The sequence below is a fragment of the Solea senegalensis genome, linkage group LG2 (genome assembly GCF_019176455.1).
Source record: "Solea senegalensis isolate Sse05_10M linkage group LG2, IFAPA_SoseM_1, whole genome shotgun sequence".
Classification (NCBI taxonomy): domain Eukaryota; kingdom Metazoa; phylum Chordata; class Actinopteri; order Pleuronectiformes; family Soleidae; genus Solea; species Solea senegalensis.
Window position 1 is genome coordinate 8,554,702 of NC_058022.1, and position 26,205 is coordinate 8,580,906.

Here is a 26,205-nt window from a genome sequence, read left to right on the forward strand (position 1 = left end):
ATGCAAAAATTGCATTTTTTAATATAATGCTGAAAACTTGCTGTATTCAAAGTCATTTTTATATACTTGATTGGATTTTATTGGACTATTACTTTAATATGACCTTTAATTTTACTCACGATTGATTTAACAAGTTATTGTAATGTTACGGAATTACAAACCTACATCATCGTCCGACTCCGAGCTGCTTTAATTATACAGAGATTTTAATAATTGATTATGTATTAGTAACAGTTTAACCCTTATATAAGACACTCTGCATCCCTAAGCCTCATCATCTTTCAATAAGACCCAAAGAATAACAGTCCAACCTCTTCTACCACAGACACAGCCTGTCACGGTGCTGCACGACGACATCACCGCTCTGCACCAGCAAAATGATGCATACTTCATTTCAACAGAGATTATGTAAATATGTTTCGAACCAAAAGATAAACAATGGATATTATTCACAAAATGCACAGACGGTGCATACGGACCTACATTTAAAAGTTAATCACATCTTAAAGGTTTTTCGTTTGACACTTGTATACAATCCCAACCCCAGAATGAGCCTTTTATATCAGAAGCAGAGTCAGCTCTATATAGGCAGACATTTTGGACCACTATGTGTTTGTTTTTTTACAATATAGCCCACAATGAACAAAACAAAACGTCTTTTGAGTTCCGAAGCCAACTAATGGCCTCAGTTTTCTGGGATGCAAAGGGCACCGTGTTCATTCACTACCTTCAGAAAGGCCAAACTATCAATGGAGAGTACTATGCCAACTTACTGAGGCAGCGGTGAAAGGCCATCGAGACAAAAAAGGCCAAAAAAAAGGACCAAGGGGATCTTGTTCCATCAGGACAATGCTCAAGCACACAAGTCTGTGGTCGCTATGGCTGCAGTGTGTGACTGTGGCTTTGAACTGGACGATTACGTTTGGCACCATCTAAATATCTTCTGCTCCCCCTCAAGAAAAAACACTTGGCTGGGAAGCAGTATCGGACTAATTATGAGGTCACATCTACTGTTGAGGATTTTTTTTTTTTGGACCATCAGGATGAGAATTTCTATGCCAAAGGCATCCAAGTGCTGCAGCTCTGATGCAAAAAATGTGTGCACTGCAGGGGAGAATATGCTGAAATGAAATCCACATTTTCAAATTCAACCATTGCATCACACTCCGCCTATGAACCTTTCAGCCCTCATACACAGGTTCTCCAACACATACAATGTTCATACATTCAGTCCATAAAATGTCAGAAAATGTTGATCAATGTTTTTCAAACCTGGAAATTATGATGTTTCTCAAATGTATTCTTTTGTCCAAAAACCAACATTTTTCAGTTTTAATAATTTCTTTGTTATATGGAGCAAAGAAACCAGGAAATATTCACATCTAAGAAGCTAAAGCAATCGGAAATCTTCTTTTAATCATTGGAAAAACACTCAAACCCCATTATCAAAAACCATTATCAAAATAGTTGACGATTAATTTAGTCACATAAAAGTAACAAAAGATTAGCTGAAGGCTAGTCTAGCAGTAATGTCAAAAGACTTCTCTTTTTACTTGAAAGCCAAAAAGTTAAAAACTAAAAATATATATATATTTTTTTTAAGAAATGTCCCTCTTCTGCACCAGGCAGCAAAATAACAACTTGCAGCAGCAACAGTACAGCACAACACTTTCCAGTCTGACTCAGACTCAGGCCTTCTACCACTACATAAAACTTCCCCAGCTCCTGCTTTACAGTACAAGGCAGGATTTAAAGGATCGTTCTTGGAAGAAACTGTTGAAAGTCTCTTCATGTCACTGAGACCAGACAGAAAAAAAAAGAAGCTGAAGCTGCCCAAACTATTGCAGCAATAACTGAACCATGTTCGATAACAACGTGACTCTCTGATTTCAAGTCATTATTCCACGGAATCTTTTTGAACCCTCAAACATTTAGAGGAGCTCAGAGGCTGAGCTGAACGGCTATGCCACTGCGGGAGCCGCTCGTCTTCAGAGCTGCAACACTCAGCACAAAGAGAAAGTTAACACAGGCGATTAACTTGAAATTACAAAAGGACATCGGTGGAGAATGTAAATATATGGAAAAAAATATCTATAGTGTGTGGAGGCTATTAACACCACGACACAGACTTCTAACCATCCGCATTTTCCTTTTTATGTTAAAGCATGATAAATCTGTGAAAATGTTATTTCATCGTGGCTTATGCATATCTACTTCACGTTGTTAGTTGGGTAAAAGTTCATTCATCAACACACTACTCAACAGAAAACCAATTCAACTTCATCCACACCTTATTTAATGGTACTTTTTTTAACTTATCAGTCTAACTTTGTTTCAGATCTGTCCCACAAAAGTGGGAAGATAACGTGATTGACTGAATTGTCTAACCTGGGATGGAAGATATAAAGTTGCCAGTGTGTTGCACATGGGCTGCGACAGTGGCTGTGCATCAGCGGAGCTCTCCGTCTGACCTTCCCTGCTGTTGAGCCCATTACGCTTCAATTAACAACAGTGGCCTGCTGCGCCCAGAAGGAACAGCTGCCGGGCCCACATGGTGGTAATTCAATGAGAGTCCGAGACAGGGGGACACAAACTTGATCTACCAATCACACACACCTATGCACGGGGCAAATGTATTCTGCTGAACAGGGTCTTAAGATGAAGGATGGAGAACCATGACCTGGGAGTATCACAGTATGTGAGAGGCTGGTTGGAGAGATTGCTGAGCTCTGCCATATGGGTAATTTGATTTTGCATGCGACAAAAAAAAAAATCAGATTAGTGCATATGCTCTCGCATAACGGATGCACCAAATTAATGTGAAAGTGCTGTTGCGATTCTTTCCTGTTCCTGCATTTCATGATCGGGGTGTCTTAACGCACAGTGGTACAGTTTGTACGCAGTTATATTAATGACTGATTCTTTCCAGTTATGCCATCAGCAGCAGCTTATAACATACAGTAGGTATGGCACTTCCAAACAAAAACTGTTTAAGTCATAATGTCTTCACTGAATAGTATACTATATACTGTTATTCTGCAAAGCCTATGCAGTAAATATATGCTGGTTAGTACTCCAAGATGTATCATGAGCTAAATCAAGATATGAAAAATGATGTTTTCAGTGAAGCGACAAAGCATTAAGAATTTTGGCGGGATGGCCAAATTTTGGAGTCATAAACCATGACTACACCCAATCTGTTGCCGTTGGGTAAAATCCAGGGAGACACAGAGTTTCTGAAGACCAGTTTCCACAAAAAAACTTTCATGGGGGGGGGCCCGATTCTTCAAATATGGCTCACCATTTCAACCTAATTCCTCAAATAATGTATATGACATGATAACATTTCTTTAAAACGTAATTTTCTTTTTTTTCTAAACAATATATATGTTTGATAAATGAGTTGCAACCTTCCGTGTATGTTAATTCATAGATTAACATAATACATTTTACATGTAGAGTTTCTGCCACTAGGGGGAGTGTCTCTCAATTAAAACAATAGCAGAACAAGGTGGAATCATGGTGATTGCAGTGTGGGGAGAGCTTCAGCAACAGAATGGACAGCAAACACGCAAAGAGTCGTTGTGATCTATTAGTGACAAATACAGTCAATAAAATGCAAAAACAACTAGCGGTACCGTATACTTCCTTCATCGCGCTGATGTTTCATATAGGAGAGTCGCGTGGAAGTACTGTGAACATGCTGTAGCCCGTTTTGGCGCTCATTAAATTTAATCAAAGTTCTGTAAAGCCTCATTTCACAATAGTGGAGACGGGTAAAGTGAATTGCGTCATTAAAAGACAACCAAAATAAAACGGTTCATTAAATTGAATATAAAAATGGATTTCAATGGATGTAAAGAGTGTTGGAAACATTTCAGCTAATGTAATTACACGACTAAAAAACATATTAATCCTTTTTATGTTGTTGTTTCCTCTGCAGAAATGATACATATAGTATTAACTAAGAAAAAAATATTCAAATTTATTTGGCAACATCTCAAATAATATCTGCAATGACCCATCTGCAGGTCCCGGCCCAGTCTCGGGAAATGGCGGCTTAAGAGTACATACAATAGTATGTATAAAGTGCAAGGGAAAAATGATAATCAAATAATTTCAAGGTAAAACACATGTACCTATACCATCATGTCTCAACTTAATGTGCACAAGGTCACCTTGAAACTCTGCTCATGATGCAAAGCTCTACAATCCCTGACAATGCAATTAACATGAAAAATGTGAACAATACGTTTGTGTAGACACGGTATCCCAAACTCACCTAATAATGTCCACATCTTATCTGTAACTTCACCTGGAGTGTATGAGGAGTGTAATTACACTGGGACCTGCCAGCCTGGGACAGTGCTGTGGCCTGATTGGATCTCGCCTTGGCTTGACCTCTTTGACCCGACGTGACAGAACCCGCTCTCACCATCTCCACGAGGGACAATGCCTTCTTTAAATCAACTGATAGAAACTCCAGATAAAATGGTCCGGATCCTATTAGAGGGGGACATAACTCTTCACACTCTTTCCCCTCGTTAAGAATGGAGTGTTAAATCCGTTAAGGTCAGTTAGAGGTTTGGCCTCTTAATGAGCAAAAATTTCTGATTGCATAGTCAGCAGGGGGCTCCTTCATCAAACTGTGCGTAGGTATGCCGGAAAAGTTGGCATACGTATATTCTGATTAATAAAACCATGTGCAGACACGACCCACGCCTGTTTCCCTTTAGAAATCACAATCAACTCGTAATTCAGCGCGGTTTTCGCGAGCTGTAGATAATGCGCATAGTTAGAGTAGAAAAACCTCCCAGATTAATATCCGTTGATCGGGAGTGACCGGAAAGTCATGGCAAGCACAGAGAGAAGAGGAAAGAAGAGGAGGCTCAAACAATGAGAAAATGGCGGCGTGTGTTGTTGACGTGTTTGCGCGCAAAGAAATAAGCAGAGAAAGTATTTGGTGGACACAGTGTCGTCATCATTAATGCCAAAACAGGCATCGGTGGCAGAATGTGAAGATGCCGTGAATGCAGAAGTCCGAAAAAAGGAAAAAAGGGAATTTGCACCTATATTTGAGTGTCAAATTGGATTTGTATGGACAGTTATCACACGTAGAAGCCTCTTATATTGTGTTCAGTTTGACACAGAAATCCAGCAGGACAGTGTGTGGCTCACAATCCACACATCACGGATGAGCAGATTGTCTCTGCAAACTCTCGCCCTCTCGCCCTCTAGCACTGTAGCCATTTTGTGTCATCGCGTCTTGTCATTCCTTTGTATGCCCTCCTCATTTGATTGAGTCTGAACTGCTTCAGTTGGGGCAATTAAACTGATCGTAAATGACAGACTGTTCTACACAATGATGACGTTATTATTAGTGATAATAATATAATGCCGGGAATTAAACGAAATAAAAAACTAAAAAAAAAAATATCATCACAAAGTCATTATTTTATGCAAAATGTACTCAGATCTTCTCAGCACAAGAATGAGGATTTGGGCAAAGGTAATCTTTCCTTCCGTTTACCTCGTTATCCCGGAGAATGTATCTCATTCCACAAAAGTATTTAAAAAATTGTATTTTTTAAAGTTTTTTGGGTGTGTATGTAAGTGTCAGGGAGTATTAGTCAAGCAGGTATTTATTTATTTACATATATTATATATGTTTAAAAATACCTCTCGTCCAATTGGGCAAACAGTATCTTGTTGTGAGCAGTGATTTAATTTATTCTATTTTAAACAGTTTGTGGTGATTCATCCTTCTGTTATCAGAGTCACAGCTTCTCCTCTCTCCTTATGCATGGGTCAGAGTTTCCACGCAGGACTGTGGGTATATATCCTTTGTATAGAAAGTGGCGTGTGCTTTTTTTTGCGTATGTACACAAGATTATAAATACGGCCCCGGAAAATTACTTGGAGGGCAGATAGATCGAATTCTGAGCAAAGTCATTTGGACTTGCTGTTGAGGTTGAATCACATCAATCCCAAGCAAAGCAAATTCATTAAAAACGACCTGAGCACTTGTCAAAGATATGGGATATTTCGGTAATGAAGCGGTTAACAGCAATGACAATGACATCTTCAAGGTGTATAAAATGTCACAACTGGAAAAGAAAAAAAAGTCACTGTCGTCATCATGAGCTATCTCCGATCAATGTAAAACGAAGAAGGTATGAAAACAAACAATTTCAGGAAAAACAGCGTCATTGTGTCAGAGGATGAGGCCTTGTTAGGAAGATAAAAGGTGATCGTGCACTTTATCAACATGACTCTTCTGTCATTTCATTACAGGGACGGGACTGTATTTGTCTCTTTGAATCTTCTCATTTCCTCAGACCTTCAGTCTGAGTGTTGCCTGCACAACTGTCACATTTGCATGAACAAATCTGAAGAGACGAAATGGAGTCTCGGAACAACACAAGCCGAGAACCTCCGTACTGAATAATGCATTCTCAAAAATGAGAGTGCTGTGAATTAAATGATGAATGAAAACTTAAATAATTGACAATACAGAAATTGTTGTGCGGCTACATTTTATTCCATATATTTTAACCAGTGACAATAATTAAGCAATGATTTTGCTGGGATTGGGATTAACCACATCTTTTCTTCTTAAACATTTTAGATGAAATCACAAAAAATTATGGTTATCTAGCAGTGACCTTTTATTTAGAGCACTTTTTCCAACCAAAGTAGTGCGTTGCACATAACAATGGTGAGAGATTTTACCAAATTTTACCAAACATGAGGTTTAAATTTTCTTCCTAATCTCCAACAGGAAATTTTGAGGAACTATAGAATCCTCACTGTAAAATGCCTTCACATGTTGTATCGACAGCACGACACAAGAGGCAGCAACAACGACAGATCAGAAGAGTCTGCGCTCCAAAAAGGAATCAAAGGACAGTGAGTGCACAACCCTAACACTACAATACCTGGAAGTTATTCAGAGTTATTCTACAAATCACTTGAAACCATAACAAGGTCTTATGATGCTCATATGCTACATTCTTAATGTCAAATAGCAGTTCTGAAGTCTATGTGTGACCATTTCAATAATAAACACAATGCCGTGGGTATAAATATAGATCATATATTTTGTTTTATAAAAAGGTAAATTAGTATTCAAGAAACCCCACCAAATCATTGCATATGAGAAAAAATCTTACTGCGACACCTGTGTCTGGATATGTACTGGCTCCTTTTATACGGACGACATTTGTGCACCTCTAATTGCTACTAAATCTATACTCCTACTACACTTCCATATCCTTGCACCACATGTTCTGGCTCATTACATGTTTTTTTTACAAGAAGAGTAATGATGAATGATGAAAAGGAATATAGGCTATACTTGAAGTTCTTACAGCATACTGACAATAATAAAGAGCACTGGCAGAAGTAAAGAGTCTGGAAAAAAAAAAAAAGGGATTAACTAGAGATTAGAACAGCACTGGGTGATCCCGGTGTGACATTATGGAAATGATGGCACTGTATACATAAACATGCAATTAAACTGAGAGAAGCTGACATTTATTAAACATGAACATCTCTGGGAATAAATGTGCTATGTGGTTCATGAAGCCTGTATTAGCTGTTTAGGTCTGAATAATCAAACTGTCAGGGTCTTTTTATTCCCCGTTAGGGTTTGTGTTCCTCTGTAATTAACTGATCTGAAACTAATACAGCTTACTTCTTAAACTTCTCAACCCCCGAATGAGCCAACTGCACGTCTAAAAACCCCTCTGTCCACACTGATTTCAACCTTGAGTATACCAGGTCAGACCTGGCGTGAGATTTGATTGTACCCGACGCCCACGTCCATGTTGATAAATGCCGATCTTTGCATGGAAATGAGTTTACGCCCACTTTTGTGGTCTACACACGTTTGATAAATGAGGGCCGACATGTGCAAGGGATACTAGAAGCACATGTTCATCTATTTCTTTGTTAAGAAGTGAACTGTTTTTTTTCCTGCGTAGGCTATGCTCAGAAATGCATGAATACAGTCTCACTGAATAATTGCAAATTAATACCAATCTTTGATAGAGAATAATAATGGAACACATTGACGTAGAGAATATTCACCCTTTCACACAGGAGGGCTAATTGCTGCTTTTGCAACGTCTGAGTGGGAGGACATTGCATGACATATGGACTTGCTCTGCTCTATCTCCTTTGTTGGGTGAGGCACTTATCTGATTGTGTCTTGCAGAAGATGGAGGAAGGAGAAAGGGGACGCCGAAAGTGGGACTTTATTGAACAGTCCGTCTCTGTGGACAGCCCTGGGCTGGCTCACTTTGGGAAGGCAGAGACCTCACCATGGTAAAATCCAATCAAATGTTTTGAGGGATGACAGGGCCAATCAGTCAGTGACTGGTTCCTGCTCACCTCTCGGGTTCAGCTTAGAAGGTAAGCTCCTGGATTAAGACTCTCACAGATGCAGAGGCAAAACATTGTTGGGGAACAGGATAGAAACGAAAAGACAATGATTCTCTTCCTCTATCAGTTCTATTTTGGTGATGACATAAAAACCGAGCTGCTTCACCGTTTCATCCTCCCAATTTCTCAGGACATAATGCTTTTCAAAGAAGGAAAATCATTTTAGAGAGCCTTCAAAATCTCCAATGCCGTTTCCAGGTAATGCCAGGAACAATGCCAGAACTGAGTTTAGACATCACAAAAGAACTGAAACTCAAACAGTACAGAGCTGCACAACAGTATTTTTTTTCCAGGTCTGCTGCAGAGGTACCACTTGAACTGGGATGGTAAAATCTGCTTCTGTTCAAAAGACCTGTGATACAGGTCAATGCTAGTGAGAACGCTAGGAGAATGCACTGGAATATAAGGACCTCAGCCGTTTGTAACTTTGTTCAGCACAAGCGAACAATGACATGTTACACAACCAGCAGAGTGTAGAAACACTAACAAAAAAAAAAAAGAAGCTGGATTGGCGTCATCATATGTTAATAACTTACAGTCAAGTAACCCTGATGAGATTTGGTTTTACCAGACTCACTTTCTGAAGTAAGGTGAAGAACTAAACGAAGAAATACAAACCATCACACAAAGGCATAACAACATGTGTAATACCAACACCGTACGGGGTTCCTCGTGGTTTGGAAACGGTAGCACTTATGATGTTGGGCCTGGAAATAAAGAACACTCATGGCTTAGTTTATTCATCAGGTTATTGTGCTGATACTCCGTTATGATGCCGATGCTCCATCTGTCTATTATAGTAGACTAACAAATCAATGTACAGACTAATCTAAATTCACATACCATCTGTGACTTCAACGTGACTGTCTGAATATTCCCCCCCCCGCTTGCCACGGAGGGAGATAAAAACCAGTCGTTGCTCAGAGACAGTGGCACAAAGACCTCTAAAGCTTTTCTGCTGAGCGTCATCCACCTCTGCCTGCAAAGTCAAAACAAGAACGTAAAAGCCACGTCCTAAAATACAAGTGTGTCAAAACTGGCATATTACTATTATGTAACCTCTCTGATCAATAGTGAGTCTGGCTTTTGTACAAATACTTTTTGCACTATTGAATGGATAACAGACACAGTGTATGTGTGTGTGTGTGTATATATATATATATATATATATACATATATATACACATACATACATATACATATATATATATATATATACATATATGCATATACATATATATATATATATATATATATATATATATATATATGTTATATATATATATATATATATATATATATATATATATATATATATATATATATATATATATATATATATATATATATATATATATATATATATATATATATATATATATATATATATATATATATATATATATATATATATATATATATATATATATATATATATATATATATATATATATATATATATATATATATATATATATACATATTAATGATATTATTATATATCATATATATATACACATATTAATGATTTATTTATTCATTCTGTTGCATTGTCTTTTGCTTATCCGGGTCCGGGTCTTGAGGGGCAGCAGCCTTAGCGAGGAAGCCCAGACCGCCCTCTATCCTCCACCCCACTTATATAGTTATAAATGTATATAATTCAGTATTATCAGTAAAATGTTCGTTTTTCATGATGACACGAGCTTTGTTTACTAAATCTGTTTGCATCACATAAACAAGATTTTTCTTAGTGAATCTGAGTCACATAACGTATCCTCTAATGCCGCTTATACATATCAATATATGATGCGAGATGCGACAGAGCTGCAAATGTACAACATGAGGTCATAGCAGCTTCATATTAAATGCCGTGTATTATTATTCAATTCAATTCAATTTTATTTGTATAGCGCCAAATCATAACATACATTATCTCAAGGCACTGTACATAGACAACATCAAAATTATTATCTTTTATTCATTTGCAGCAGATGTGGTTTGTTTAAGAAAAGCACAAGTCAGGTGTTTGTTTTGGATGTGGGCTTTGAGACCATAGCTTGGAGGAGGCGTTTCCCACCGAGGGTTACAACCTTGAGCTGAAGATATCTCGCAGCTTTGCTGTGAATGCTGAATGTTTTCAGTTGTGTTTATTTCTTATAAAAGGTGGTGGCATGGATGCAACAAATAATAACTTATGCGTATGTATACGTTTAGTTGTGCTATAATTTGAGATCGAACACTAATGTGGAAGGCGCAGCACAGAATGACTGACGATAATATTCTGGTTAGAGGTGTTAATCATAGAAAAAAAAAAAAAATCACACTACTAAATACAAGGCCTATGATAAGAATTGCATCATGATACAGCAATGCAACAGAACAATAAGAATAACACCTTGTGATGTCTCGCTACTGTATCTGAAGAACACAAAATGCTCCTACAAAAGGAAAGTGTCCATCATTATCCCAAAGTCAACTTCTTCGGCCAGTTAACGTTTGTTCTCATTACCCTAATCCCTGCTTTAAGTGTCATCCAGAGGAATCATGAGGTAGTCAGCTGTAATGACAAGAGGTTTCAGGGCCCAACAATTTGGGACAAATGCCTAATAAGGACATTTCTGACAGATATTGTGATAGATAAAGTCACACTTCAGTTCAAGATTCACTGTGTTACACATGTATTAAGTGACGGAGCATTACCTGACCAAGCCATCAGTGAACCATTCGCCCCCAACCCCCAGACTGTACACCATCTGATTACAATCCTTATCCGTCACTTATATAGACCTTATTTTTGGCAGGCAAAAGTAAGAAGACATCCGCGATTATTTTTGTGCAAGACGTCCGGTTTGGCATTTGCAGTCAGTGGTTGGCTATCTTTACGCAGCAGGCGGGACGACAGCATTGAAGGTTAACTTTGGCTTTAACAGTCGTTTTAAGGTTTTCCTAGGACAGGAATGTTTTGTTCATTGGCCACACACGTGTTCCTCCTCTGCATTCTTGTCTGTTCTTTGCACTTTTTTTTTCTGAAAATAAACCTACAGAAGGACAGCTCGTATCGCAGGTGGCTGCACTATAGCCAGTAAAACATCCAAGGCGACATCTTCTGAGGACATCAGCAGCCGCAGGTAAAAACAGTTAATTATGATGAAGTGCTGTTAGTGCACCGAATTGGCGTCCCAAGTAGCATACAACTAGGTTGTTTTGCTTATTTTTTATGAATGAATTACTCCAATTCATTCAAACGTCAACACCTAGCGACAGCACAAATTACAAATATCCTCACACGTTATAAGGCGGTTCCGTAATATACTATAGATGTGGAACTAACATACCATTTCAGTCTGTTATCAGTTGCCGATGGTTTCACGTGGTTCCACAATATTGTCAAAAACGCAAACTTGGAACTCTAGTTACTGCCACATTCAAAAATAAGGTTTATACAATCGAACAATTCAAAGACATCGCCTGGTCTATGGACTGAAAATCCCATTAGTAATTAGATACTGCAGCTGAACTGATGGGAAAATTCAATTGCATTAATAATATGAGGAGATTTTAATAAAACATTATGCCTACAGGTCATTAGAAAATGTCTTTGATGAGAGGGTAAGACCCGAGGTAAAATATTTCAACTATCTGAGTATGTAAAATGAGCATAAAATACAAAGTGATAGGTAAATGTGACATGTTTCCACGTGTTGATAGTGTACTTCTCCACTAACAGGTATTTGTCACACCAACTGTGTTCCATATTAAAGAGTTAGTAGTGTAGTTTGCATGTTTGCTGAAACACTTTCGCAATTAAGGCTTTAACTGGTCACTCAGGTCTCTGTGTAGTTGAGAGGGTTGCTTTTTTCTAAATATCCGATTAAAAAAATAAACGATTTATAAGTCTGTTAAAAGCCTTTGGGAGATAAAAACCTCTTTGAAAAAGAATCCCCCCCGGCACTACCTCGTCTGTGAAAAACCAAGGACCGAATCCAAACATCCCAATATCATTTGTGGAGCTTGACCATGACATTGTGCAGAGACGCAAGTCTCTCCTTTTAATATTGACATGTTTTTCTTCTTTTCACAAAAACAGTCTAGCAATCCAACAATAAGCCCAAATGATCTATTTTCAAGGAAACAACATGCAAAAAGAAATGAATGACTATGAACGTTAGACCAGTGTGCGCCGTGTCTGCATGCCAAAGAATCATTAAAGTGCATAGTTGGTATAATCTGCTGACTTCAAACCGTAGAGAGTAACTTATAAATATTAAAAAAATGTCTCTTGATCGGCTTAATGTCAAGACAGACGGAGGCAACAGAATAATTTTGTTCGGACAGCAAGAAGTTAGGTTGGAGTATGACTAAAAACAAAGACATGGCACACAATGTTCAAAGACCAAATATGGGCAGAACAATAACATAAATGACAAAAATCACCAAGTACAGGAACTTTATGGCTACATTACGACACAGAGCTAGGGCCAAACTGAAGAGCAAAAAAAAACAACTTTTATCATTATTTAATATAGATGTAACCAGCGGTAGCTTTGCAGTCAACCACTAGCAGTCATTTCCTCCTCCACAAGATGATTTCCTCCAAGTCTGTGAGATTCTTTCCTCGAAATAAATTCAGTTTCTTGCACAATCCTTTCAAAGTCCTGATGCTAATGATAATGTGGCGCTGATGTGCCAAAAGATGAAGTATTTCCTTATTTGCAAAGCCCAAACCAAAATATAACTTCACAAAAACACTCTGCATTCCTCATCTTGATATGGGTTGCAGCTGATCTGAGATTTTGCTTGAATAACAATGGACTTTCTTCTCAAGAGATTACGACTTCATTGTTGAAAGATTACGACTTTATTCTCATAAATATGACAACTTAAAATTAAACATTTAAAAAAAAAAAAACACCAACCAACAGAATCTGATATGATCGTATAGTTTTAGCTAGAAAACAACCTTTAACAAACTACAGCCCAAATAGACTTTATTCATAAACTTTCTATGCTAGAGAGTCAGATAGCGCCACAATGTAAAACCCCTTCATAGGTCAGGGGTGATGTAGACAGCACCATCTTTCCCTGGCACTCATAACTGTGCCAAATGTGTGCAAGGAATGATTTTTCCTTTTACTATTCTGAGGCTCTGGCAAACGGCCGGGAGGTTCTCACAGCTCCAGTACATGACACGAGATAGTGCCAGTCATTATCCCATTGTTTGGAAGCCAACAGCCTGTCCTAATTAGATGCAAAAAAAAAAAGAAAAAAGGCAGAGACACTGTATATAGTGGCACTGCAAACGAGGATGGAGAAACGCATCACACTTCCTGCCGTTGCACGCTATAGTGTAATGAAATAACTACTATGGAACATTTTCTCAGCAAAGCACATCAACAGGCAGTCTTTTGAAACAGACCACCGCTGTAGAGAGCAAAGGGCCATCAGGAAAAAAAAAAAGACCTGCAACACTGATCCTTGCATCCTGGATGTCAGGCTGTGAGGGTGAAACTCGATCGATGAAAACTGGACCTCACAGCAGCTCGTCCACACATCCTCAAAAGACCATCACAGCAAGTAAAATCAAGCAGCTGTAAATAAAAGCATCACACAGTTCAGACACACTGCAGCAGTGACACTGATGTGACGTCGACTGAGGCAACATTTTATCGTCTTCCAACATCTATTCTCAACGTCTACCCGCCCAGCGACTGCATGTCACAAAGAACGGAATCATCACTTCTTCATCCATTTTTTTTATTTTTTTTAAATCTGCCAGGATGTTTCCTTGCATTTCAAACATTGCAAACACGATGAGCGCAGCTTGAAACTGTAACTAGGTTGTGTCTGTCAGCTCGGCTTGCCATTTAGGCAGGTGGCTAAGGGATCAAAGAGTCTGTTTATTCTTTTTTTTTTCCTTTTTTTTGTGCTGCAAAATTGTACTTACAAACTCTACTTTACAAACTCTACTTTACAAACTCTACATCCTCTCGTCACTGTGGACAGATGATTAAAGCGCTTCATGGCCTGGTTAAATGTGCTTAACACTTTCATCTTTAAAGAGCAGCGAGCATTTTAAATGTGCGAGGTGGAACTGGACTTGATATGAATAGTCAAAAAAAAAGACTCCGTCCAACAGTATAATGACTATGGTGTTAGTTTTTGTGTGTGTTGTTGGAGTGAATGCTCTTCTGCTTCTTCTACCATCGTTACACACCTCTCACTCACACACACACACATTTCAAAACCTGTTACATACTAAGGTGAGATCTCATTGCCAAAGCAATCACGTTACATAAAATGTTCTTTCCAAAGTCAGAAAATGTGTTTGTTTTAAGAGTACATCTGTGTGTGGGTGTGTTTGTCTGTTTATACCCAACACAGAGGCAGAAATGTGAATGCCAATTAACTCTAAAGTAAGAGTGATGAGGGCTACATAAAACAATATTCGTGACTATTAATGTACGCTCGGTTCTTTGAGTACTGCCTCACTCCGAAAACTCTGTAATTAAAAAAATATATGAAATAAAATCGGTGTAGTTAGACGCTATTTTGAACTTGAATCATATTAATAAACCAACTTGGGTTGGGAGCCAGAAGGACTAATGAATTCTTGCTTTGAGTTTTGAATTTGTTTACAATAACGAAAATAGAGGGAAAAACACCAGCCTAAATATATCTTATATAATTATCTTACATCATTATTCTTGTCATTAGGGCTGGGAGATATGGCCAAAAAGGTAATGGCGATAAAAGATTTCAAACCTCTCGAAAAACTTATTTTTCGGATATGTACCACAATAAATCACTGATAAATATAGATTTTTTTTTACTCATCTCTAAAAGTTAAAGAACCCAGTTTATTGTGCTTTGAAACTTATGACACGTAAATATTTCATACATTTGAGGCAAAACATTCCTCCCTTTTATCCATAGCCGTTATCTCAGAGTGTGTTTGCACAATACAAACATAATAAAAGACGTTGTTTTCAGAGAGACAAGGGGGAAATCATTTAAGAGCAAAACTAAATTTAAAAATGCAAGTGTGCCAGGATAACTTTAACAAGTATGTGTGTTTCAATCTTGGGGGTTAAATTATGGAACAGTCTTGAGCAGATGAATTAAAGCCGCGGAAAAACATAAATTAGGACATAAATATAAGGATGAAGGACAGTCGTGTTTAAAGCCAGACTTCTTGTGTTGTACTGAGAACATTAAGAACTTTGTATAGAATACTGTAAATATGTGGCAGTGATGAGGTAGGTACTTATAAGTCTATACTTGTGGCAACTCCTTTTCAAACGTGATGAGATGGAAACATTGCAAATGTTTGAAATAAACTTCTATTAAACCTCAAAAACATTCATTTGACTTAACATTTTCTGTGTAATACGTTATACATGTATTCCCTACTGAAAGTATATACAGTATATGTGCGATATGTTCTCAAACCATCTAAGAAGTGTCTCCACCATTTTATTGCGGGTGCTGCCTTCTCTTCATAATATCCATAAACGTCTAACGTAAACGTGCGTGTATAACTATATTCATTTTTTTTTTACCCAATACCACCTTTTTTTTATAATTTCCACAGCTACTTATCATGGGAAATCTGTCAAGATGCAACAGCTGCATTAAAACGATTCGAAGTGACTCAAAGGAACCTCGCGTCTCCAATCGAAGAGCGTAATAAGTGGGGGGGTTCGCGTCTCACACTTGCCAGTCATTACTTGTGACAGCCACTCGTGCAAAATACCATCTCCGTCTCAACCTCCAGATCAGGAAAACGTATGTGCATGCAAATATCAAAGTTGAACCAGCGCGCCAGAGCTAATCTGACTTACTACTGCTGCTGCTGCTGCTGCACGCTGACATCACCGTGATGGAAGGAACAGCATGTTTTCAACAAAAGGTCATGTGTTCTCTTCAGGTCAGCTGATCCTTTCCTTTCCCATTAGATGTAATTACTGGTGACACCTCAAAGACAGCAGGGAATAACAAAAAAGTGGGGGGGTGACAAAAAAGTCTGTACAGGAGGTGAAAGAAAGACATCTAGCCATTATAGATGTATCACTGCACTAATTCCATTACGTGCAAGGAAGATTTAGTGAATATAGCCAGTGATCCAAAGTTAATAGAGGTGATGGAAGTAGGAGATCCAAGCTAAAGGCCAATGGACCGTGAGGAGGCTGACTGGGCTTGGTGACAGCTTCCTTCAGCTGCCTGACAACTGCATAACACCCACAGAATAACCTGCGTGGCCAGGCAGAAAGAGCAGCAGACAAATAAGTCCACTACTTGACAAAGACCCTTGAGATAAGACTTGGCCAAGCGCCTGCATTTGTATTCCAAGTGAGGTGGGGGGGGGTGGAGGCTAATGTAATTGAAATCAGTTGGGGTGTCGGGGGTCAGTAAATTGAATAGCTTGGAAAAAAAACGTGTTTGTATTGCGAGTAGTAATGTGAAGTAGCAATGGTGCAGTCGAGCATAATGATTCTTCTCCCCAAATAATGGCCTCCTTATACTAACTTCTATCAGACCCATGTAAAGAGGGATGGGAGCAGCAGAACATCATCACCAACAACTATGTCAAGGGTTACATTCACTATTACAGGTTTCCTCTCACAAGGATTTCTTATTTTATTTTAGTGGAATAAGACGTTTTAAGCCACAGCGAAAAGGGGATGAAATGGTTTCCAATTACCAAGCAGGACTTGGTCTCTCTCTCGTTCTGGTGAGAACTGCTCCGTCATACAGAGTTCTGACATGTAAAACACACTCAACCGATTTGAAGAATCCCAAAAAAATAAGAAGAATTCAAATAAATGAAATGTGCGGAACAGATTTATTTTTTTTTTTTTTAAATTGCATATATAACTAAAGCTCAATCACCTTGAGTGATTTGACCTTAAACTGATGTCGATATGAAGCTTTACTGACTGGTGTCAGTCGAGATAATGAGATCAAGGAATCCCTGGATGCTCCTAGCATGGATAATCACTTGACAGGCACATGCACCAACAACACGCACATGCACACGCACGCACACACACACATCCACATGTGCACACAGCACAACATTCTCATGAGGAATCAAGTCATCCACCCGGAAATATCTCCCACACAAACATTCAAACGTTATTCCGCTATCAAACTTCACAGTTTGTGAGCTCTCTCTTTCCTTGCTTGTTACTCTGGTTGAATGTATATTTATGTGTGTGATGTGATAATTATTCAACATGCTATGCATAATGTATATTTACACAAAGATCCCCATGTGACATGACAGTGTTCTCACTCTGGATTTGAAACCTTGTTTACACGGGGCTGATGCCGGAATCATTTTCTTTTTTCTTTGTGGACATTTCAGTAAATTAAGCTTCGGGTCCTACAAATGGAATGAAAAGGGATTGATCAATCAATTGAGGGAGAGTCTCACACAAAAGGAAACCAATGCACAAGTTCAAAAAAAGGACTCAGACAGAGACAGTGCCTTTATCGAAACTTGTTATTGCAATCTATTACAGCCGCCAGAGACCGAGAAAAAAAAAATAACAGTTTGTGTATATAATTTATTTTTAGAGCTAAAATAATGATTCTGTTTATCTTGAGTTTATATTTTCCTTAACTTTGTAGAGGTCATCACAGCGTGTGCTTAGATTTTCTTGAGTCTTTCAAATGCAAAATTCAGACTTGAGAGCATGTAGTTTTATAAAACTGACCTGTGTCACAGTGACAAAAAAAAAAAAGTAAAATTACTTCTTCAAGCTGTTCAAATTTACCGGAAATACCGAACACCTCATCTTGAATGTTTATAAGAAAGTGTAAGAAATTATTAAACTCGAAATTATTATTCCAACTTCATGGTCATCCAACCGACTTATGCTTGACGTGCCCAGGTCAAGATATAAACAGTGGGGTGACCAGTTGCCGCCCCCAGACTGGAATAAGCTCCCCCCCGACATTCGCGTTAAATCCGCACACATACAGTATTCATCCTGAGTGGCTTTTAATACCCTGTAGCGTGGTGACACTTTTTATTCTTTTAATTCTTGTGTTTTTAATTGGCATTTTCATGCTTTAATTTATGTTTCATGAATTAGTTTTTTTAGCGGCTGTTAATGCTGTGTGTCTGCAATGCTTTTATTTTGGAAAGCACTCTCGTCACCGGTGGGTTGTTGTAAAGGGCTATCGAAAGCAAATTAAATTAATTTTAGAAAATTGGACTTGTCGGTTCACGGGCAAAAAAAAAAAAAAATTCTAAACCTGTTAAAGATGGGGAACGCCAAATATCTCACTGGGTAGAGCTGGCGCCAGATTTCGGCCCTCCTGCAACAACCCAGAATTCCACCCATGGTCTTTTGCTCCATACCCACCACACACCCCCCAATTCACACATCTCTGTCCTAATCTAATAAAGTTCAAAATATATTTATTACTGATGGATACTGCATCACTGGGAAGCCCCAAGTGCCGACCATACGAGGCTACAAGTTTCAACACTGGAGGCGACATGTCCACTGAAGAGAGGGACATTTCCCCACAGATGGGTGGCATGCATTATTCTACCCAGAAAACTTTCAAAGCCATCTCTTATGTCTACAGGGAGTAAGTAACTGATGTGAGAAAGACTTTAAAGGAACAAATTGTTTCAAACACTATCCTCAGACCTGGTAAAATGTGCCCTGGATGATCACAGGTGTGCAGCTGTTTTCAAAGCGAGTACTGACTGTGACTAAGTATTCCCCTGAATGAACCTCACGGCCTCAAAAATAAATAAGTGGCAGTCTGAATGTGTCAGCAGCCAATGCAAATAATGCTGCGATAAAAATAAATACAACATTTTGCACCACACCTATGGAGGTACTTCTTTTGGTTTCTAAAAGCATTTAAGCTTCCGTTATTTGTTTACTCTGGAGATGATGAGGCTGTCACGGTTCATCCGCAGTGACAAACGTTTGAACAAACTAATGAAGGAAATCATCAAAGGAAAGAACTAAACCAGAATGTACTATAATGCAAATCTGGCAAAGAAAATATAACTTAAACAGTGTCTGATACATTTAAAAAGATACGGCGCCCCAGAAATGACATCGGGGGAAAAAAAATATCTAATTTGTGGCCATGAAATAAGGTATAACATGCGCATGAAATACTAATTAATAATATTAATATCATTCCTATGAATTACCTTGAGAGCTGCAAAAAGGCACAAGAGGGCTGAAGCTGCATGATGGATAGAGATAGTGTGATAGTGAGTTTTACATTGGGACGGTTGGGAATGAGTTTCAAAGATACTCTCAAAAGCCTGGCAGTGTGAGGAATCATTATTCCCGAAGTGAAGTCGGAAAGCTATTCACAGATTTGAACTTGTGCGATCCTTAACATTTAAACGAAACATTGCGGGAAAACGAGCTAGAACCTCATTTTCATCAAAACATTCTGTAAATGCCAGTGTGACTGTACATGATATTACACCATACATGATACACGGTCAGTGTAGCTTGTTGTCTACATCACTAGGACTCAAAATAGATCCTGCATGTGTCTCAACAATGTTATTCAGTGTCATTCAAATGCGATTGATCACGGAAGTTTGAATCTGTGAATATCTTTCTAACTTTACTGGAGTGTCAGTTTCAAGCGAGGGTGCGCTCCATTTGCTTACGAGTTAGTTTTAATTCATGTGCATGTTACACTACAAATTAGCACGTTGTGCGCACAAATTAACATTCCGTGGCCACAAATTAATATTTATGGCCACAAATCAGAGTTCCCCCCCCACCCAGCATGTCATGTCTAGTGCTCCATAAAAAGAAAGTATCACATTTTAACTTGTATTTGGATCAGGGGCCAAAAAAAGCTGACTCATCACTTCACACAGAAGAAACTGGTGAGCGTATTTTCAAAGGGCAAATGAAGTGTCACTGTTGACTTTGGGACAAAAGTGAAATTTCTGCAGTATATTTCTATTTCATGGCCCGAGTCAATTCCCTACGTGTCATTATGGAAAATGAGTAAATCAGCAAGCTGAGCTCAGACTGCGCCAAAAATCTAGACAGACCTCTGGGGTGTCAGCTGACGTGAATCTGTTAAGCAGTTAGTCAAAAAAAAGTCAAAATGGGGACAATATATTTAGTTAAGCGTGTCTCTTTGGTCAACTCTGAGTAATGTAAACAGCATTTTCTTATTTCAGGTAAACTGAATAAGGTCATACTCAAAATAAGCAATTTTTTGGTAAAAGAAAAAAATTACTACAAGCAACTCAGTACGAACATAATCCTAATGTTTGATGAATAAGAACAAATAAGAACTGCCAAAGTTAACTCTCAATTCTTAAATCTTTCATATCGGTGCATAATATCTGCATAACAACATAAACATCACAACTATTTTGTACGTTAAGTGTCTGCCGTTGGTTAGCAGTTAACTTTGCAGCAATAAGATCCGGGTTCATGAGAACAAGGCATGGAGTGTGCGTGTTCTCCCCATGTGTGTATGTGGGTTTTCTCCCACAGTCCAAAAGCATGTAGTTTAATTGGACACTCTAAATTGACCGCGAGTGTGAGAGTGAACGGTTGTTTGTCTGTGCGGCCCTGTGACGGACTGGTGATCTGTCCAGGGTGTACCCCCGCCTTTCGCCCTAAGTCAGCGACCTTCCTGTGGAGGATAAAGCGGTAGAAGACGGATGGATTCCTGTGGATCACGGTCCATCATGTTGACAGTTTTGTGATTCATCTCACAACTTTCCCGTGTCATTTGGGACGTCGCCGTTTTCTGCTAGTTATGTGTGTAACGGACTGTAAAATACAAACTTTCAGGGTTGCGACAACATGAGGATTTACAGCAAACTATACCTGTAGCTGCCATCCTTCCTTCTTCCCTCCCCACTGTGCTGTGCAGCTCTTCGTCTACGTGTGCATCGTCTCGTTGGTTAGAAAGGCGAGGTGATTTAAGATCATCTATGCAAATGTCAGACAAATTATTTTACAATGTGTTGGTCCAAAGCCTATGTGAGCTTGGTATCCCTTTTTAAGGATTATTGCTATGAAATATGTACATAGATCACTAAATATAGTCCATTTGAGTGCTTTGCTGATGCATCTAATCCTATTAGCACAAGGATGTCATTGACAAATAGCCTCGTACTTGCTCCGCTCTTTCATTGCATAATATGAGGACACAGACGTACTGTATAGAACACCATGTGTGCTAAATATGTGTGAAATACACCGTTTTGTCAAAAGTTATTTGCTTTAGAATAAGAAAATTCCCCTAGTCTGATTTTGTATTAAATGGAAACACAATCTCCTTCTCTTAAAGATTGTGGCTACTCTTCAGGGACCAGTTTAAGAGAATTAGTGACATCTAATGGTATGGACTGCAGAGTGCAACAGACGGAGGACTTTCTCCACCGGAGAGGATGTTGTCAACAAGCATGTCAAGTTATCCATCAGGTCCCAATAGATTTAAAACGTGAAATGCGTGCTCTGTCTGGTTTGTTCTTTAAGGTTAGATGGCAGACTTCTCGCCTAAAGTACATTTGAAAAACTTATTCGTCAACTACAAAAACTGAACATTTAATTTAAAGTGATTAAGTGCTTCTGAGAACTTTTCTTTTTATGGATTGTATCTTTGAGTTCTGCCACCACGCCAGACCTTTTAAGTCACTTGCAAGAGAATGACTATTGTGCTTATAAACTTTTAAAGAAATATCCTAATGTCCCATATTGCAGGTATACAAATCACTTCCATTTGATGACATTTGAAACACCATTAGGCCAGTTAAAGATTATACACCTACACAATGCAGGAAATGTACTTTAGTACATTGCAGCCACTTATGACTGTGACTGATTTAATGATAAGGTGCGTGGTTCAGAAAAATACAAGAGGTCCTGTGTCTCAAGAAAACAATGATGTTGGAAATGGTAGGGAATAGCTATTACTCTGAGAGGAATGTATTTATTTAAAAAGTTTAGTTTTTATTCTTAGCATGTCATTTGTCCAATGTGTTAGTTTCAGCTTTAATTAGCTGCTTGCTTAGTTGTAATTAGCAAATATTAGAACGCTAATGTCTGTATTTTATGAAGCGCTTTCTCTTCCAACAACACAACAACCAGGGATCAAACCAACAACCTTCTCCTTAATGGACAACTCGCTTGAAAAGTCAAATACGAGTCGTTTCAAATGTTTCAAATAAACATTACGAGTCGTACATCATGTGTCAATTCAAACACACTGAGCATGCCGGAAGATGATTCTGTCCTCTGCGGTTACTTGCTACTAAAGTGAGAACAAGGATTTCTTTTATCACAGCTGATATTCAGCATAATAATAATATATAATAATAATAATAATTTTTTTTTTTTTTTAAATGGACTTAGTATAGTCTTGCAGTTTCCTCCCAGAAGCAACTAAAAGAAAATGAAGAGTTACAAGATCAAATTCAGTTCAATTAAATTACTCATTCCTTTCTCGGACCCTAAATATTAAAATGCTCATTAATAGCAGCCTGCGGATGTGCTTGCTTCTAGGTGAATCCGTTAAGTGACTTGGTTTAAAAATCACGGTGTGCCAGAGAGGACAAATACACAGTGACTCAGAGTTCATCCCTCTATTGGCTCCTCGCTGGCTGCCAGACGATGTCTGTTTGATGATGTCTGAGATGCTGCGCTCTACTGTACAAACTGTTATGTAATACCTTGGCCTTGACGCCCACTTATGTGGCCCTGGTAGGCTAATAAAAGATTAATTAAAACAGAAAGTATTATATTCGTTAGAATGTAGGAATAAAATCCACTCGCGCACACACACACGGTTCATGTAGAAGTCGTGTTTTTTTTTTCTCAGAATATAATGTACTTTTTTGCAATTCCAACCATCAGTAGCATGTAGTTCACGTCGCCAGTGCCTCAGTGGTGCCGCACACTGCCTGCCTCCAAAACCTCCAGAATACCAATATACCACCTTCACTTTTCAATCACGGTGGGATGCAATTAGCAACTTGGACGCATTGTGTGAGTCACATGACAGATCAGTCACACGCGGCGGTGGCACACACTCATTGGCGTGATTCACAGCCCAACAGTTTGTCCCCCGCTCAGCCTGAATCCATGCCGTCGATCTTCTTTATATGAAGCATTCAAGGTTGGAAATATGCATCTGTCAAACATCCTCCATTACTTCGGCTGCCTGTCACACCTGGGGCAGCTCACAACCAACCAGAAAGAAAGACAGAGTGGAGCTGTCAGCAAAGAACCCTCAGCCGACTGAAAAGGCACCAGCTTCGCCCATTTCTCTGACTCTAATTTCCTCAAAAACGTAGATATTTTTCTGTGTCACCGGCTGAGTGCCAGGTTAATGACAGGGGCTGAGTTAAGCAAGTGGCTGAGGCAGCATCCTTCTTTTCCTCCAGATAACATGAACACGTTTCATATTGAGATGTGGGGGAACCAGACCCTCACTATGTGATGCAATGCACAGCACTACAGTTGCATTCTTGCTCAAGGCTGGTGACTGTTTGCCTGAAAAGGTGAAGAACATCACACCATCAAGGATATTTGTGCAGTACTGAGAAGTGTGTGTGCCACCAGATCACAAAACCGCAGCAACACTGTGACTCTGTGGCGAGCACATTTAAAATGATCAACTTTCAGCACAGTCCACATGATTACATATTAAATTACAAGTGACGGTTCATCTCCTGCTAATAAGCGGTGTGTCTGGACGCTCTCTCACATCCACAGCCTGTGTCTTTTCACATCACACAGTTATTTCTCTCCACTGTCTCAAAGAACTAGACAATTTAAGCAAAGCCCTGTATTACTTATAAGACCTAACGCAACTTTGCCCCTGAGCCGTTTTTAGATTTCGTTTGAATTTGTCAGGGTGATGAATATTCCTATACCAAAGAAACAGAAAAAAAAAGCAAAAAAATTAAAGGTGGACTTCAGAGATTACTTATGACAATCACCACTTTTCTGGTTGCCAATAATGTCGCCATCAATCACTGGTGTTAACACTTCTTACAAGGCCTCGCCGAGTAAGTGCACGGCACTGCAAGCAGCCACCAAGCCCACAATGAGACGTGATTGAAGTGACAGTAATGTGCTCCGCTGCTGAATTACAGATAACATTGCATTGTCATATTGTTTATTTAAACTTCAGAGGATGAGCAGTGCTCACGGCCAATCTAAAAATCACACTAAATGATTGACACAAGAACAGAGGGTTATACTTCAGTCATATGTGTAAATCCACACACTCATTTTCAAAGGGAGCCACTTTCCACGGGGGTTTCTAAATATCAATGAACAAGACTAAATAACCTCCACTATGACCTAACCCTTTCCTGTAACACACAGTAGGAGTGAATCTTATTATTCTCGTCCATGTAGTTTCCAGCACGTTAGATTTAATGATTCCATGCACACGGGACGTATAGTTTGTGTCAATTAGTCGGAGGCAGAAAATACAGCCACACATGTTCAGAGAAAACAAAGGGAGTGGGGATGGGAGAGAAGTGTCCTGCCCTGCCCACCACACACACACACACACACAGGTTCTCTCTCCTCTGTATGAAGTCCCATCTGAGCACTCCATAAATATATATCTTTCCCTATCAGCTTCTCTAGATTTATCCTCAGCTGAGCTCAGATGTCTCCACAGTGAACCAAAAGAAAATGCTCTCACAACTTACTCTTCCAACCACCTGCTTTGATCAGCAAAAGCCCCTTATCTTGTCCCTTATCTTGATCTGTTCTTGATTCTCCTCATTACCACCACAGCCTCTTTGGATGCTTTCCTCTGTTTCTGCACACGATTGTGAAAACACAGTGCTATATATGCACCACTCAGGTGCACTCTTCTGACTGAAGCCTTAAGTTGTCAATGCCACAGCAGACACGCCACACACACACACACACACACACACACAAACTCTCCAAGTGCCACGCAAATAAAACCTTTCAGATTCATCACAGCGCACACAGCGCGAGGAGAAACTTGAAACATGGGAGAAATCAATTGCCCATTGTAGAGCGAGCAGTGAGGGTTTCTGCTTACACCATTAGAGCTCCTCAGTGCAAAGTGAATAAATCATCATCATCATCATAATGATAATAAAATAAAGGTCTTACCTGGGCTCTTGGTGAAGCTGCGGCCGTTTGTAACAGATCCTATCTCTGCTCATGGGACAGAGTCGGGGAGGAGAGGCAAAAGAAGAGGAGGAGAAGAAAGAAAAGAGATAAGAGCGCAAGTAGAGGGAGTGCAGACGAGGAGCGCAGAGAGAGAGGGAGAGGGGGGAGAAAGAGTGAGATCCAAGGAAGGTGAGAAGAGAGAGTGTGAGAGGAGAGAGAGCGCGCAGTGATAGTGGTGCTCTCACACAGCGCTGCTGCCTTACACTGAGGGGGATATGCTGGCTCTGGGAGGTGGTACAGCTCAGTCAAATGACATCTGCCTCTCTCTTAAAAACCATTGGCTAAGAGAGATCATTTCCTAATAAGCCGCCGCTGCTGTCTCCAAGAGAACACACCCCCACTGCACATGCATGAGGAGACGCATGCACACTCACTCACTCACCTAAGCACGCGTGAGCATATTTATTCTTTTTTTTCTGTGCAGCCCAAGGATTTTCTTTGTGCCCCCCCGCCCCTTTTGTCTTCCCTCCTCTCAGCCTATACTCTCTAACCCAGCACTTTCATGTCCCTTTATTCTCTCTGCTCCTCTCTCCTCCGAGCGCATTGTCATTTTATCACAATG

At 39.3% G+C, this 26,205-nt stretch overlaps 1 protein-coding gene across 4 annotated transcripts in view; it reads right to left on the reverse strand.

Moving 5' to 3' along the window:
- The window catches only part of thsd7ba (thrombospondin, type I, domain containing 7Ba), a 158,841-nt gene extending 133,145 nt beyond the window's left edge, over positions 1 to 25,696 (reverse strand). For all 4 annotated transcript variants that reach the window (XM_044018621.1, XM_044018619.1, XM_044018620.1 and 1 more), the window contains exon 1: positions 25,584 to 25,696. The gene's annotated coding sequence lies outside the window, so the exon portion shown is untranslated. The remainder of the gene's footprint in view (positions 1 to 25,583) is intronic.
- Positions 25,697 to 26,205: the final 509 nt, after the last annotated feature.